The following is a 15,500-nucleotide window of genomic DNA, read 5'->3' as shown; positions in this document are numbered from 1 at the left end:
TGTGACCCAGTATGTGGTCTACTCTGGAGAATGTTCCATGTGCACTCAAGAAGAATGAGTATTCTTTTGTTTTAGGGTGGAATGTTCTGTATATATCTATGAGGTCTATCTGGTCCAATGTGTCATTCAATGCTCTTGTTTCATTATTGATTTTCTGCTTGGATGATCTGTCTATTACTAAGAGTGGTGTGTTAAGATCTCCTACTATTAATGTACTCATATCAATATGGCTCTTTATCTTGATTAACAGTTTTCTCATGTAATTGGCTGCTCCCATATTGGGGGCATAAATATTTACAATTGCTAGATCTTCTTGGTGAATAGTCCCTTTAAGAATTATGTAGTGTCCTTCTGTATCTCTGACTACAGTCTTTAGTTTAAAATCTAATTTATCTGATATGAGAATCGCTACCCCAGCCTTCTTTTGAGGCCCATTGGCATGAAAGATGCTTCTCCATTCCTTCACTTTCAGTCTGGGTGTATCCCTAGGTTTGAAATGGGTCTCTTGTAGACAACATATGGATGCGTCCTGTTGTTTCATCCAGTCTACAACCCTGTGTCGTTTTATGGGCACATTTAGGCCATCCACGTTGAGAGCGATTTTGATAGATACGTTTTTATTGACATCGTGTTACCTGTGAAGTCTTTGTTTCTATAGGTTGTCTCCATATATTTCTGTTCAATGATATTCTTAGGATTTTTCCTCTTTTATAGAACCCCCCCTTAATATTTCCTTCAGTGTCGGCTTGGTGGTCACATACTCTTTTTTTTTTTTTTTAAGATTTTATTTATTTATTTGACAGACAGATCACAAGTAGGCTTAGAGGCAGGCAGAGAGAGAAGGGAGGAAGCAGGCTCCCCACCGAGCAGAGAGCCTGATGCGGGGCTCGATCCCAGGACACTGGGATCATGACCTGAGCCGAAGGCAGCGGCTTTAACCCACTGAGCCACCCAGGCGCCCCATCACATACTCTTTTAAACCTTGCCAGTATTGGAAGCTCTTTATCTCTCCATCCATTTTGAATGTCAGTCTTGCTAGATAAACTATTCTTGGCTGCATGTTCTTCTCATTTAGTGTCCTGAATACGTCTTGCCAGCCCTTTCTGGCTTGCCAGGTTTCTGTGGACAGGTTTGACATTATTCTGATGGGCTTTCCTCTGTACATAAGGAATTTCTTTGTCCTAGCTGCTTTCAAGAGCTCCTGTCTACAATTATGATTCATCATTTTCACTATCAGGTGTCTATGATCTTGGAGGGAAACCTTTCTGCCTCTAGTACTTGACAAAGGCTGGTTCCATTAGCGAGATTGGGAAAATTTTCATGGAGAATTTGTTCCACTATATCTTCTAGACTTCTTTCTTTCTCCTCCCCCTCAGGAATTCCAATAATTCTGATGTTGGAACATTTCATGGCGTCATTTATTTCCCTAATTCTTTTTTGTGGCTTCTAAGCTGTTTCTTCCAGACTTCCTCCTGATCTTTTTTCTCTATCTGTTTGTCCTCCAGATCACTAATTCTATCTTTGGTCTCAGTTACCCTAGCTTTTAGAGAATTTAGATTAGATTGGAACTCATTGAGAACATTGTGAACATCATCCTTGGTGGCTTTCACTTCTGCACTAATCAATTCCATTTTGTCATCCATGGCTTTCTCCAACCTAGCTAGTCCTTGGATAACTGTTAGCCTGAATTCCCTTTCCGACATATTGTCTATGTCCATATCAGTTAGCTCTGTTGCAGAAGGCCCAGTCTCTGAATTTTTCTTCTGTTGGGCATTCCTCCTCCTAGTCATTTTGGTGAGAGATGGCTGAACGGATGTGTAGCTGAATGTATCGACCATGGTGCAGGCAAGGTGCACCCTGGAACGTTTCTGCCCACTGGCATCTTCTGCCCCTGTAGAGATCCAGAAGTGTATAATTCTAATCTCAGGCTGATTTCATGGGTGATCAGAGTTCTTTGGTAGGTAATCAGCTCACTTTAGGGTACAGGTTGAAATGGAGCGTCCTCCTACTTCCCCGACATCTTGTCTCCTCCCCAATAGCTCCAGTTTTTAATATGAAGTATGGCTGATGTCATCAGTTGAGATAGAGTTTTAAAGGCAATGGAATTTTGAGCACAAAGAATATTATGAAATGGACCCTTAGGAAATGAGAATTTCAATTTGTAAATGATAAATAATAGTGATATCAATTAAGTTTGTGTGTGTTTCTTTTTTTCTGCAATATTTAGCTAGTAAACCAACTAGCGCAGAGAATGCAGAAGGCAGGTTATGTATAAAGATAAGAATTTGCCAGAAGAATAGGAATGAAGTGTTTAGGAACAAGGAAGTTGAGAAAAAAAAAATCATTGTCAAAGGAATCGAAGTCATGTTTTCCTTGAATAAGTGGACTGGGAGGAGAGTGGGACTTTGAAATTAGGGTTTTGAAGTAGTAAATTTTATGATAATAAGTTCAAGGTTTAATCTTGGCAATGTATGGCTGAACTAAAGGAAGAAAAAAAAATTGTTGCACTTAAGTTCAGAACACCATTAAGTTGGGTATATATGGTTAATCTACTTATTTATAGATTGGATTTACTCAAGATAGTAATTAAAAATACTTGATATATGACCATGAAAAATATATTTATGACAAGTGTGTCAGGGACTCCATTGATGGGTTTAATGATATGCATTTATTCATTCACTTATCCATCCATGCAAGAACAATTTATTGAGCATCTACTACGTGTCAGGAAGAGTCTCTAAGGATTCGACTTAAAACTTATTTTCTAATGGCAGTTGTTATTATTGCCTCTAACTTAACAGTGGCTTTTCAAACTTAGAAAAAAATTCTGAGGTCCAGAATATTTGAATTGTTTTTGAAATTTTTATTTTCTGTGACTATATTAAGAGATGTCCAGAATAAATAGTATAACAAAATAATTTGAAATATTTCTTTGCAAATATAAAGTCATTGTAGAAAAATCAGAAAATACAGACAAGCATAAAATGCACATTTTAAACTCAAAATTCTTCCTATTGAGCTTACAGATGTTAGGTAGCCAGACTAAAGTGAAAGAACATTATTAGATATTAGATTTTAGTACATATTGGTAAATTATCTTCAAGGAAGTTTTATCATAGATTAATATTATGAGTGACTTAAAAGCTAAAAAAACCTAATTGAATTAAGTTGTTATCTCTATGAAGATTTAACTTAACCTCTCCTTAATATAGTTTTTCCCTAAAGTTCATTCTCTCTTTCTCTTTCTTGGCAGGGGTGATATGAGAGTATTAAAATTTATAAGACCCAGGAACACATAGAGTAAATAGTTTTTTATATACTCTTAAATATGGATTACATTTTAGGAAATCAATTATATTATAAAGGCATTTGCAACATTAGAAGAATCCATCTTTGTGTAGAACTAGGTATAAGCTTCCTCTTTAGAATGAATTGACAGCCACCTGAGCAAATACAATTTGCACTGCCAATGTAGTGGGAAGAGGATATTGGAAAACTGGCATTTCATTTACTAAATAACTCTAGAATCATAATGCAGAAAAAGATTATTTTTTAAAAGATTTTACTTATTTATCAGAGAGAGAGAGTGCACAAGCAGGCAGAGGTGGAGAGAGAAGCAGGAGCAAGGAGCTGGATACAGAACTCAATCCCAGGACCCTGGAATCATGACCTGACCGAAGGCAGTGGCTTAACCAGCTGAGCCACCCAGGTGTCCCAGTTTCACTACCTTTAAGAATTTTACAGTCTTTATCCATACAAACTAATTCAATATGTTATACCAGTTCTCTCTTTATTATATTAATAAAAGTCAGTGTTATGGGCTGAATTGTGTCTGCTTTGCCCCAGTTTATGTTGAAGCCCTAATCACCTTTACCTCAGAACATCACTGACTTGGAGATAGATGTGATAGATGTTATTAATCTCAACTGAGGCCATAAGAGTGGGCCTTAGCCCAATCTGACTTGTGCTTTTATAAGATCAGGGTATGTAGACACATAAAGGGACAGCAGGGATGCACATACACAGAAAAAAAACTATTTAGGAACACAGCAAGAAGATGGCCATCTACACGCTAAGGAGAGAGGCCTCAGAAGAGATCAAACCTGCTAACACCTTGATCTTAGTCTTCTAACCTCCAGAACTGTGAGAAATAATTTTTTGTTGTCTAAGTCACCCTGTCTGGGATATTTTATGGCAACTCTAGCAAGTTAATACAGGTTTTAAGAAAAATGTGAATTGTTTTTATATTGTGGTTAGTATTATTAAAATTAGCGATCACAGTTTTAGGGTTAAATTAATTCAAATAAAGCTTCTATTTAATTATGTTTAGATTGCATAATAATGTGATATAAATTATCATTGCAGGTTTCTAATTACCAGAGATTTCTCCTTAAATCATAATAATACATATTTGCTAATGATGCTAATAAATTTATTGTCCTGGATTTTAGACCTTCAAAAGATATTAGAGATTATTTAATCAAAATTAATCTTCTTTAGGTTTTACAGGTAATATATTTTTATATTTCTCATTAACAATGAGAAGTAATACAATGATTAAATTCTTACTTTAATTGCAAACACCCACCTGCATGTTAAAAAGAAATATTTTTATCTTGTGGCAAATAAGAATTCTGAATTTAAAAAATTATCTAATTAAATTTTAATTGATTCTAAAATGATGCGCCACTTAATAACTTTGAAGTTTTAAATTTTTGAGATGATAATATTATAATTTTCAGTAGAACTTTCCTGACTTTCTATAACATGTAGACATAACAAGATAGGAATATCCACTATTAAACTGAAAGCTAATGAACTTAAAGATTTATCATACTGGAAGGTAAACGGAAGTTCATGGGCTGAAGAGTGTGGATTCTGATGTTGGGCTGCGCAAGTTTTAATTTTTAGATGTTAGAGTAAATTCCTGAGGGTTCTATAAACCTGAGGAATTTTCTTTAGTGTCTTCATTGACTCAGTTGCTTCAACAGTAATCTGGGTAATTAAAATAACTATTTTATAGGATTAAATTAATAATACCTGTAAGGAGCTTAAAACAGGCCATGTTCCTATTATGATTATTTATGTTCATATGAAATGTGTGGCAGAGTTTAATATAGACATAGTGCTTATTTAAAAAATATTGAATGGATAACTTCCTTAGTGATAATATGGCATTGTAATATGATGTTGAATGCCAGAAGGAGAAAATTGCTTTGCATTCATTAATCTTCAAATAGCATCCAGTGTTTGCTTATCTTAATGCAGGTGCCTCCTCACACATAATGAGTACACTACTCTGTTCAAGTTTGCTGAAACAAATTCATGCCATTTACTTTGAGATGGAGTTCTCTTTTACCAAAGTTAGTGAAAGTTACTATGAAAAATTATTTTCCATAAGTAAAAAATAACGCAGATTTGAATAGAATTTCTTTTAAACTAGCTGGATGTAATCAAGGGGGAAAATGGAAGAATTAATGGTAATTCAAAATTTGCATTTATAACTCTTTTATTCCCATTAGAACATTCTTCTTTACTATTTATTAAAGAGGTTAAAGCTCTTTTGCCTGTTTTTTTAATCTCTACTGGAGAAAAATGCACATGCTAAGGCATTACCTGAAGTAATAGTTTTATTTGACATAACTAGTTAATCTAGATAAAACTTATAGTAATTTTAGAATAAATATCCTCCCTCCCCCATCCCAAGTATATTATGTGATGACATTGTAGACTTTGCAGTTCTAAGAGGATATTGAAACACTGTAACTGAATTCAAGAAAAGATTAAGTGATTGCTAAAAATAGCTCTAGTTTGCAAGTAAGCATGGTAAAGAGTAGATAATTAAATATGTGGCTTAGTGCATGAGATAACTACCTTTGGGGAATAAGAAAAAATAAGCTACATTTTCCTTACTGCACAGTTTCCTACTTCATCATTAAAAAAAAAAAAATCAGCAGATACCTAATGTGACTTAAGAGGTTATTTACAGTATCAAAATGAAAAATAGTTTTGTCCAAATGTATATATGTAAATAGCATGTCTATGTATATGTAAATTGTGTGTGTGTGTGTGTATAGTGTGTGTATGTACATATAATAGTGTTCATGTGGGCAAGTGTGTGTGAATATTAGCATTGAACTTTCAAACATGTATTCCTAAAAGTAAATTTTGAAACGAGGCATTGTCAAAAAAAAGAAGAAGAAGAAAAGAGGCATTGTCTAATATTGAGACTGTATCTGTCATTTCAGCATAGAAAATTTCTGTGAAAAATGTTTAGGTAACTGTGATATATTGATAATATATGAGCACTATGAAGATAAGTTGAGTTCAAAAGTAAGTGCATGGGAAAGATATTCATGAGTCAAATTTCTTTTTTTATTTGCAAGCTAGGTAAAATGTGGTAAACACTGCATAAAACATCCGGAATGGAGAGCTTCAGTTCTCCCCTAATTTTTCTGGTAACAATAGAAAGACATAATGATACTGCTGCAGGATTTGATTATGTCTACTTAGAGAAAAAGCTTTTTCCCTCCAGAGAAGAATTGTTTAGTGTAGAGTACAGGATCTCCTGAAAATAGAGTAAAGAATTTGATGTAATTATTTTGTGCTCTGTGTTCTTACTACTTAGATCATATTATCAACTTATGCTGGGAAGTAAATTACATGAAAGTATAGTTTAAAATTGGATACAAGTAACATTCTTATCCTACTAATTCACTTTATACCTCAAATTCATTCGTTTGGCAGAAGGAAAGCAATAAAAAACGAAAAAAGATTTTTCTACCAAGCACCAGTATTCCTGATTTTCTAATGTAGAAGCTAATGAAATGGGGAGAAGTAGAAATGAAATAATATTAATGTTGGTTTTATTGTAAAAACATATCCAAAATATTTGCCTCAGGCTACTTTTCCTTATTATCCATATACCTATCTATATCTAGTAGATATAGTGGAAGTGGAAGATTGATGTTAATTAGAATTTTTTGATTTTCAGTTGTTTATTCTAGGCAAAACTCAGTCATATCTTCTCTTTAAAACTACTCAACTTGAGGTAAGAAATTATTTTCAGATCAAATAATAAATATTTTCAGTTTTGTAATGTATTAACTTATCTTAGGACTTGCAGCAATTGATTGTTTGAACCGGTGAGCATTTTCTACTAAAATCATGCTCTGCTATACATGTGATTTTACTGAATGCATGTCTGAAAATATACATTTATTTTATGTTGAGTAATTTAAACCACTTAAGTAAAACACCTCTGCCCTCTCCCCTGAGTCTATGGATGCAGTCTCTTCTCAGTAGAATATGCTCTGATGAGATTCTCATCCTTAAGCTGCTCCTCAGAACTTCCACGAGCTCAAAATTTTGGTCCTCTGTATTTATGTCAGTCACTATGTTAAGCCAATTAAAAAGCCAACAAAAAAGAATCCAGTGTGTAGTAAGTGGAGCATTGTCTCAAGCAATTAAGCACATGGTCATGAACTTGTACTTTAACATTGAGTTTAGAAACACTTCTTATGAAAAAATACACACACACACACACACACACACACACACACACAATACAGGTTTAGTAATACACTTTTATAGGAAAATAAACCATGGATTTTAAGTTTTGTGGAACTTTTTTTTTCCTACCCCTTGTAGCAATGAAGTGAAAGGGAAATTAAATTTGATAATTAATGGTTAAAAATTGATTTTGTGGATTAAATAGTGTCTTTGATTTAAAACAGTCTCTGGACGTATGCTTAGGTAATTCAAACTTAAAGCCATGATAGAGATATCTATTTTATATCAAAAGGAAGTTTCCTCTGTCTTCCTAGTTAAAGTAGCATCTGGCTGAGATGTCTTCATACTGTTTAATAACTATAGAGAAGTTGTGGGCAGGCAATTTTTTTCCTTCTGTTTTCTAGTAAGGGTTACTATTTTTAGCTGAGCTTTCTCCCCTGACCCAGTGCCTACCATTTCAAGAGGGTTTGTCCCAACCTCATTCAGGGGCTACTTAAGTATAAGTTCTGATAAATCTTTAGATTGAGTGATTTATCCCATACTTTTTGTTTCCATAGCTGCTGCATAGTAGTTTTGAGAATTTTCCTTTCAATCACTACATATTTTTCCAGAAAATAGAGAAGGAAGGGATACTTCAAAATTCATTCTATTAAGACCAGTCTTACCTTGACACCAAAGCCAGATGAAGCTCTCATAAGAAAAGCAAGAACAGATAAAAATCCCTTATTAATATTGATGCCAAAATCATTAACAAAATATTAGCATAGTAAATCCAGCAACATATAACTAGGATTACATATCATGAGCAAGTGGGATTTATCCTAGGAATTTAAATTTGTTTAACAATTGAAATTTAATTAATTAAATATAGCAAATTAATGGAACAAAGGGCAAATATCACATGATATTTTAAATATAGAGAATGAAACATTTGATAAAATCCAATATACATTTATGATAAAAGCTTACAATAAACTTAGAACAGAAGGAAAGTGTCTAAGCCTGACAAAGGACTATGAAAAACCTACATCAAATTTACTTCATGGGGAAAGCTGGAGGTTCTAACCAGTGTAATCAGCTTTTGAAAGGAAAAAAAAAAATGCATTCCAATTGGAAACAAAGAAATAAAAAGTAAAATAAAATTGTCAGATGAATCACATTTGCATGTTTTTGTTCATTATTTCAGATTATGAGAAAAAATATACCTAGTGCCTAAAATATGATGGAATAAACCCTGATAAAGAAAAACAGTCCATATTTACACTGCCAAAAATATGCTTAAGTAAACCTTTTGGCATTGTCTTAGTCTGTTTGGGATACTATTAAAAAGTACCTCAGCTTGGGTAGCTTATAAAGAACACAAATTTATTTCTCACAGTTCTGGAGGCTGAAAGTCCATATAGACATGAATGCCCACACAATTGGGTGAGGACCTTTTTCTGGATCATTGACTTCTCCGCGTGACCTCACATATAGGAAGGGCCGAGGGACCTTTGTAAGATCTCTCTTATTATAACACTAATCCCATTCATGAAAGCTCCACCTCATGATCTAATCAAATCCTGAAGACCTCACCTCCTAACATCATCACATTGGGCCTTAAGAATCCAATATATGAATTTTGGAAGGATCAAACACTAGACCATAGAAGGCATATTTCATGTTTCTAAGAAAATTATTTTCTGCGTATTTGGTGTTGCATGATATATGGCAGTTTTCTATACATAATAGCCAAAAATATATTTAAAAATCCAATTGTCAATTTAATGAATTCAGGTTATCTCCATTGTTAACCCTGTAGTTCTTTTTTTTTTTTTTTTAGCCCTGTGGTTCCTAATGCTGCATCTATAAATCATATGATGATTAATCTATCTTATACATTTTTTCTCATTTTAGATAAATTCCTTGAGATTTCTAAAATGCCATTGGTACTAATAAACAAAAGCACTTACTACAGATTATCAGATGTTTTCCAGAATTGCTTTGGTCAGCGTATTTGCTAACAGTATTTGTTAATACTGATAGCATCACACAATTTCCAATATTATGTATAATTTAACTTTTAGTAAATTAAATACCAAGTTGATAATTTACCAATTTAGTATTGTTATGATGACTAATAAAGTTGAAGTCTTTAAATGTATGCATTAGACATTCATCTGTTTTAAACTTTTTTGTTGTGAAATAACACATCAGCAGAAAAGTCCATGAAACAGTTGTAAAGTTTAAGAAATTATTATAAAGTGGAAGGCTCAGATAACCACCAGTCAGGTCAAGTAAAAGAAATCACCAGTCCTCCAGAAATTATTCGCCACAACTTGGTCCCTAACACCTAAGAGTAACAACTAATCTGATATGGCAAAAAAAGTCTGTCTCTTGTATGTGATTATCTGTTTTGTGTGTGTTGAGTTTGAGGATTCTTTATAGATCTTGGATATCAGCCCTTTGTCTGCAGTGTCATTTGCGAATATCTCCTCCCATTCCCTGGGTTGCCTCTTTGTTTTGTTGACTGTTTCCTTTGCTGTGCAGAAGCTTTTGATCTTGATGAAGTCCCAAAAGTTCATTTTCACTTTTGTTTCCTTTGCCTTTGGAGACATATCTTGAAAGAAGTTGCTGTGGCCGATGTCGAAGAGGTTACTGCCTATGTTCTCCTCTAGGATTTTGATAGATTCCTGCCTCACATTTGTTTGTATTGTGGGTGTATGTGGCTCAACCTGGGACGGAAAAGTTGATTGAATTTTGTTTGTGAAAGTTTTTCTGAAGCAATAAGGACACACTGAGGTAAGCTCGACTCTCTCGTTTGTGCTCCAGTCCCGTGGAAGAATAAACCACTCAGTTCCGTTGACACTCCTGCTGTATAATCAATGCAATCCATAATGAGCACAGACAGCAGTGTAAATATCACACTGCAACACATGTCAGGGAAAACAATTCTTAAAAAAACACCCATTTTCTCTAATGTGTTTCTATAGGAACTGAAATTGGATGTCAGCCTGATGCCAGCAAATAGATTATTTTTGAATCTGAAGGTCTATGCTGGAAGAAGCCATTAGTTCTCAATCCTGAACAAATCACATTGGATCATGAAAAGTGGTCTGGTGATAAATTGATCTCGTTATTGTATTTTAGAGTCTAAAAACTATAGAAGCAACAGTTGTAATTAAACATCTTTTTAGTCAGGCACGTGGTGAAAAGGTCACTTTAGTTTTCAGTCGAGAACGTGGATCTGAATTCATTAATATCCATTCATCATCAAACATTCATTGAATGCTAAGTCGGCATTTACTGCAGTCACTGTGTTGTCCCTTCCAGAAACACCTATTATTGCCTTTAAGGACCTCTTAGTTCACTATAAACAGATCTTCTGTACCAGAAAGATTGCACTCTCAATAATCTGCTTGCAACTCTGTGTGTGTGTGTGTATGCACATGCATGCATGCATGCACACGTTTCCTAGTGAGGGCTTGTCTGTGTGTGTCTCAAGATAACCATAAAGATTGAACTAATAATTGATTTTAAGGCTCTGATGAACTTAAAAATTAGAAGTCAATGTAGGGCTTCATTTATTTTGAAAAAGTAATTTTACAATATTTCCATTATACAAGATAAAGCACAAGCTACTTTCCAATTCTGAAAATGTATATGGAAGGACCATATTAAATATTTTAAAGCAATTAGACCAATTAAGTATTTAAAACTCATCAAGGCGCGTGTTTCTAAGCAGGCAAATTATTCTTTCATATTTCCATAACACAATTATCCTCTATTAAGTGACCTCTATATAATGAAATGTAAAATTTTTGTGAATTTGTTTGTGTGTGGTAGGACTCAATAGCAAAAAGTACAGAACATTAGATGTAGATGTTCATTCTGATGACTGGATTTTTCCTTTCAACTATGAAATTTTCTTTTTCTCTACAGATATTAACACATTTTGTTCTTTCGGATTTTGTTCTTACACTTCTCTTCAACTTGTGTAATATGTATGGCACTTATTTATTTGATTTATTGCCAGCCTCCATGTACCCACATTGGAATGTAAGCTTCACTGGAGCAGAAAATATTGTCTCTTAGTACACAGTTTTGTTCCTACTGCTTATAAAAATGCCTGGTACATTGTAAGAGCTCAGTAAGTATTTTTGGACAAATACTTCTCAGTGAACATATTTCAATGACTGAGTAAAAAAAAATCTAGGAATTATTTCCAGGGTAGCAAAAATTTTCTGATAGATTCTAATGTTTGCAAAGCAGTCACAATTTATTATTTTTTTAAATATGATCGAATAATTAACACCATGTGAAGAAGACTAATGTCATTCTTATTCTTGCATGTGTTTTCCACTTCCCCCCCACTACCAACCATCCAAGTTGCCCTCTTGTTTAACTACTGTGTAGCATCAAAAAAACCCTATTTCTTTATCCTTTACGGATTGGATATGAATATCCTGCAGTCAAAGGGCTGTTTTACCACATGTTATTACCCTAGCTCCCTTGTGTAGTAAGAAACATGGTATGGTATCAGCTTTTGGAAGATTTTTCCAGTGTTCTAGAGGGGTATATACACTGTTACCATATTATCCACAAGGTCCGTGAAACACATGTGGACCAGATAGAGAAGGGAGGAGGAATCTGGCCAAAGCTTCACTGAAGAAGCTAGCCAAAGACCTGTTTTATTGGGTATCATTGTTTCTGACATATACCAGCAATATTTGGTACAAATGAAAGTGCTCATTCTAAACATGACCTGTCATTCTATGGATAAATCAAGTGACAATTTTTGAAAAGAGAGAAATAAGCCATCTGTTGCTCATGTCAGTGAGAGTCTGTTCTGGATTGATTTGTCTTTCCAAATACTTACCACTTTGGGGTAACTAAGGCAGTATAAAACTGGCTCAGTCCTTGGTTACTGAGTTTCTCTGGCTCTCCTTTTTAAAAAAGCTGAGCAATTTCCTGCCTGATTTCTTCGGTAGTCCTACTAAAAATTATCTTTTCCCTGTTGCCCTAGAAGTCACCTCCACTTTAATCATTAAGCCTGTGATTAACTGACAACATTTTATCACCAAGGAGTGTAATGTTTGGAACCAAAGAACTTAAATCTGTGAAGAGCATGAAGTAAACATGTGTCATAGCAGTCATGTTCCTAAATAACTGTGGATGGGATTTAAGAAGTGTGGCAAATTGTATACTTTTAGGAAATAGGTTTCATTGACTTTGTGCCTTACAGAAAATACATGAATCTTTGGGATTTTTCTTATATTGCTTTGTGAGCATTAATTTGGTCAAGTAATTAAAGTCACATTTAACAAATGTTTTATCTAAACCACACAAATCAAATCCAAAAGATAATTGCAACTCTACGGCTCCAGTTTATATAATACTTACTAGAGTTTCTTATTCTGGTAAGAGGGGTAATTGGATCAGGTAGTCCTCTGTAGAATTTATTTTGTTTCATTTTATTTTGAGAGATATTGTCTGCACATAGTTTTAAAAAGTTAGAGTAGTCAAAGACCCAAACAAAAGACATAATTCCCCTGCACTACCTGTGACACACTCACTTTCCAAGCTCCAGAGGAAAACACTTTCAATGCTTTATCTGTTCCGATGTAAACATAGCAGTTACCAAATAATAGGCTTATAGTGTTATTTTTTTCCTTACATACCTTACCTATCGTCTGCTACTACTGAAGAGAGAAATTCTCTTAAATTTATTGTTGAGAAAAGATCACTGGAGATCAGCTTTTGAGATCTTGCAAATCTGAAAACATGCTCATTTACCTTCATATTTAATTGCTAGATTGTCTGGACTTAGATTTTCTGTTGCAAATAAAATTGCCTTAGGATTTTTAAGGCACTACTTATTGCTCTTCTAACTTCTTATGCTGCTATTGAGAAGTCCAATGTCATTTTCATTCTGATCCTTCACAGGAGGATCTGAACTTTCTTCCCTCGTTTTGGAAGCTTTTAGCATACTCTTTTTATCTTTATTGGTTTGCAGTTTCACAAATGATATGCTTTTGTGTGTGTCTTTTATTGCGCTGAGCATTTTACATACCTTTCAATGTGAAAACTTATATTCTTTAGTTATGCAATTGTATTTTTGTGTAATTTTAAAATAATTGCTTCAACTCCATTTTTCTTCTTTTTCCCCCCTTTCTGTGACTCATATTGGTTAGACTAACTGTATTAAGTAAGTTTTCTATCATTTCTCTGTTATTTTGTTTGATTTTTATTCTTCTATATGTAATATTTTCTGAACTTTCTCGTCTGTCTAGTGGTTTTTGAGTCTGTAATTTTTTTTAATTTCCAAAGGCTTTTTGTCATTATCTAAGTGTTCCTTTTCACATTTTTAATAATAAACTGGTCATATGTGAGGGACAAAATCTCTTCTTACCTCTTTGACTATATTAACTATAGATTTTTCTTATTGTTTTTTCTTTTATTTGTTTTAGTTTCTTCTCAGGTTAAGAAGTTTTGTTTACTGAGGTGTCTTGGTTTTTAGAGCAGCAGTTGGTCAACAAATATTTGTTGAATAAATAAATGAATGGATGGATGAATATTTGGCAGTCTTTCTTACTTAAAAAGGAGAAACTGAAAGTCTAATAAGAATTCTATGAGGGATGCCTGGATGGCTCATTCAGTTAAGTGTCTGGCTTCAGCTCGGGTCATGATCCCTGGGTCCTGGGATCAGTCTCACATTGGGCTCCCTGCTCAGCAGGGAGTCTGCTTCTCCCTCTGTCTACTGCTCCCCCTGCTTGTGCTTGTGCGCTCTCTCTGACAAGGAAAAAAAAATCCTATGAGCACTGGGTGATCTAGTAGGCATCTCGGTTTTACAGTGGAGATGTCACAGGGAGAGAGCTAGACCATTTGGTTTGATGACCTTCAAACACTATGGATCTTGGTCTTGTTCCTAAATTTTGCGTTTTCTAATCTCTGGCTTGATGGAGGTGAGGATAGGTAATTCTGCCTTCTAGAATCTGTAACCTGAGTGGAGAAAATACTGGAGGATCTCACCTTCTTCCTTATCTAGACTTTCACTTAATCCCAGTGTTTTCAGAATGGTGACTCACTTGATTTGCCTTAGAGAGCACCTATTGCTAAATCCAGTCTCTGGTTCAGTTTCTCTAGGGAGCTATGCTCCATTACCTGCTGGGCTGTAGGGGGGTTTTCTCTTCTATGGGTGGGGTGAGAGATGAGATCTAGAGATTACAGTGCCTCCTGTACCCAGCTTCAACTATTCATATACAGAAATAAATACCACTTCTCACCCCATTCTCACAGAAGGTGGAAGATTTAGGGTATAAAATTAGAGGATGCTTAGTTACATTTGAATTTCAGAGAAACAGTGATTTTTTTTTTTTTTTAACAATAAGTATGTCCCATGAGATGTTTCAGACATACCTGGGCTGAAAAAATGTTACTTAATTTTCAAATTTAACTGAGTGTCTTCTAATTTATGTTCTGGCTGTTCTTCCAGAGTACCCATTACTTTTAGTTCCTAATCTCTTCTGGAGTATTTTGCTATACATTGACTAGGATTTTATGAGCTGTCCCCTCTCCTGTCATCTAGGTTTCAACTTGCTGTGCTCTAGAAGTCAGCATGATTCCACACACTTTGCATCTGCCTAAAATATTGTTGATATATTTTATCTGAGTTCTTCTCTTTTCTGTTCCCTATGTGTTCTAGACTATATATGTTTTGTTCATTTATTTATCCATTTTTTAAAGATTTTTTATTTATTTGACAGAGACACAGCAAGAGAGGGAACACAAACAGGGGGAGTGGGAGAGGGAGAAGCAGGCTTCCCACTGAGCAGAGAGCCCGATGTGGGCTCGATCCCAGGATCTTGGGATCATGACCTGAACCAAAGGCAGACACTTAACGTCTGAGCCACCCAGGTGCCCAGCTTTTTTCATTTATTGCCTTTTTGTTCATTTATTGTTGGAGATTTTGGAATGAGTGGTGATTAACAAATGTATTTCATATG

The sequence above is a fragment of the Martes martes genome (assembly GCF_963455335.1).
Source record: "Martes martes genome assembly, chromosome: 1".
NCBI classification, from domain to species: Eukaryota; Metazoa; Chordata; class Mammalia; order Carnivora; family Mustelidae; genus Martes; species Martes martes.
Note: the sequence above shows the minus strand (reverse complement) of the source record.